Source organism: Prorops nasuta, unplaced genomic scaffold, assembly GCF_024137725.1.
Source record: "Prorops nasuta isolate Cenicafe-Biocafe unplaced genomic scaffold, Cenicafe_Pnas_1.2 PNAS00036, whole genome shotgun sequence".
Lineage (NCBI taxonomy): Eukaryota > Metazoa > Arthropoda > Insecta > Hymenoptera > Bethylidae > Prorops > Prorops nasuta.
Genome location: NW_027116833.1, coordinates 539,587 through 542,773, shown reverse-complemented (window position 1 = coordinate 542,773; position 3,187 = coordinate 539,587).

Here is a 3,187-nt window from a genome sequence, read left to right as displayed (position 1 = left end):
ACTAGGCTAACTCACTTGTTGTCTGGGAGTACTTATATGGGACCAGGCTAACGCACTTGGGGCCAGGGTGTACTTATAAAGGGTCTAGGGTAACTCACTTGGGGTCAGGGAGTAGTTATAAGGGATTAGGGTAACTCACTTGGGGTCTGTGATTACATATAAAGGGGCTAGGATAACTCACTTGCGGTCAGAGAGTACATATAATGGGGCTAGGATAACTCACTTGGGGTCAGGAAGTACTTATAAAGGTGCTATGGGAACTCACTTGGGGTCAGGGAGTACTTATATAGGGGCTAGGTTAACTCACTTGGGGTCGGGGAGTACTTATATGGGACTAGGGTAACTCACTTGGGGTCTGGGAGTACTTATATGGGACTAGGGTAACTCACTTGTGGTCAGGGAGTACTTATAAAGGGACTAGGGTAACTCACTTGGGGTCTGAGAGTACATATAAAGGGCTAGGATAACTCACTTGCGGTCAGAGAGTACATATAAAGGGGCTAGGATATCTCAATTGGTGTCAGGAAGTACTTATAAAGGTGCTATGGGAACTCACTTGGGGTTAGGGAGTACTTATTTGGGACTAAGGTAACTCAATTAGCGTCAGGGTGTATTTATATGGGACTAGGGTAACTCACTTGGGGTCAGGGAGTACTTATATAGGGGCTAGGTTAACTCACTTGGGGTCAAGGAGTACTTATATTGGCCTAGGCTAACTCACTTGGTGTCTGGGAGTACTTATATGGGACCAGGGTAACGCACTTGGGGCCAGGGTGTACTTATAAAGGATCTAGGGTAAATCACTTGGGGTCAGGGAGTAGTTATAAGGGACTAGGGTAACTCACTTGGGGTCTGAGAGTACATATAAAGGGGCTAGGATAACACACTTGCGGTCAGAGAGTACATATAAAGGGGCTAGGATAACTCACTTGGGGTCAGGAAGTACTTATAGAGGTGCTATGGGAACTCACTTGGGGTCAGGGAGTACTTCTATGGGACTAGGGTAACTCACTTGGGGTCAGGGAGTACCTATATAGGGGCTAGGGTAACTCACTTGGGGTCAGGGAGTACTACTATGGGACTAGGGTAACTTACTTGCGGTCAGAGAGTACATATAAAGGGGCTAGGGTAACTCACTTGCGGTCAGAGAGTACATATAAAGGGGGTAGTATAACTCACTTGGGGTCAGGGATTACTTATATAGGGGCTAGGGTAACTCACTTGGGGTCTGGGAGTATTTATATGAGACTAGGGTAACTCACTTGGTGTCTTTGTGTACTTATATGGGACCAGGGTATCTCACTTGGGGCCAGGGTGTACATATTAAGGGGCTAGGGTAACTCACTTGGGGTCTGGCAGTACATATAAAGAGGCTAGGATAACTCACTTGCGGTCAGGGAGTACTTCTATGTGACTAGGGTAACTCACTGAGGGTCAGGGTGTATTTATATGGGACTAGGGTAACTCACTTGTGGTCAGGGAGTACTTATATAGGGGCTAGGGTAACTCACTTGGGGTCAGGGAGTACTTATAAGGGACTAGGGTAACTCACTTGCGGTCAGAGAGTACATATAATGGGGATAGGATAACTCACTTGCAGTCAGAGAGTACATATAAAGGGGCTAGGATAACTCACTTGGGGTCAGGGAGTACTTATAAAGGGGCTATGGTAACTCACTTTGGGTCAGGGAGTACTTATATGGGACCAGGGTAATTCACATGGGGCCAGCGTGTACTTATAAAGGGGCTAGGGTAACTCACTTGGGGTCAAGGAGTACTTATAAGGAACTAGGGTAACTCACTAGGGGTCTGGGAGTATATATAAAGGGGTTAGGATAACTGACTTGTGGTTAGAGAGTACATATAAAGAGGCTAGGATAACTCACATGGGGTCAGGGAGTACTTATAAAGGGGCTATGGTAACTCACTTGGGGTCAGGGAGTACTTATGTGGGACTAGGGTAACTCACTTAGGGTCAGGGTGTATTTTTATGGGACTAGGGTAACTCACTTGCGGTTAGAGAGTACATATAAAGGGGATAGGATAACTCACTTGCGGTCAGAGAGTGCATATAAAGGGGCTAGGGTAACTCACTTGGGGTCAGGGAGTACTTATAAAGGGGATATGGTAACTCACTTGGTGTCAGGGAGTAATTCTAAAGGGGTTATGGTAACTCATTTTGAGTCAGGGAGGTCTTATATTGGACTAGGGTAACTCACTTGCGGTCAGAGAGTACATATAAAGGGGCTAGGATAACTCACTTGGGGTCGGGGAGTACTTATATTGGACTAGGCTAACTCACTTGTTGTCTGGGAGTACTTATATGGGACCAGGGTAACGCACTTGGGGCCAGGGTGTACTTATAAAGGGTCTAGGGTAACTCACTTGGGGTCAGGAAGTACTTATAAAGGTGCTATGGGAACTCACTTGGGGTCAGGGAGTACTTATATAGGGGCTAGGTTAACTCACTTGGGGTCAAGGAGTACTTATATTGAACTAGGCTAACTCACTTGGTGTCTGGGAGTACTTGTATGGGACTAGGGTAACTTACTTGCGGTCAGAGAGTACATATAAAGGGGCTAGGATAACTCACTTGGGGTCATGGAGTACTTCTATGTGACTAGGGTAACACACTTGCGGTCAGAGAGTACATATAAAGGGGCAAGGATAACTCACTTGGGGTCAGGGAGTACTTATATAGGGGCTATGGTAACTCACTTGGGGTCAGGGAGTACTTCTAAGTGACTAGGGTAACTCTCTTGGGGTCAGGGAGTACTTCTATGGGACTAGGGTAACTCACTTGCGGTCAGAGAGTACATACAAAAGGGGACAGGATAACTCACTTGCGGTCAGAGAGTACATATAAAGGGACCAGGGTAACTCACTTGGGGCCAGGAAGTACTTCTATGGGACTAGGGTAACTCACTTGGGGTCAGGGAGTACTTATTTAGGGGCTAGGGTAACTCACTTGGGGTCAGGGAGTACTACTATGGGACTAGGGTAACTTACTTGCGGTCAGAGAGTACATATAAAGGGGCTAGGATAACTCACTTGGGGTCAGGGAGTACTTATTTGGGACTAAGGTAACTCACTTAGGGTAAGGGTGTATTTATATGGGACTAGGGTAACTCACTTGCAGTCAGAGAGTACATATAAAGGGGATAGGATAACTCACTTGCAGTCAGAG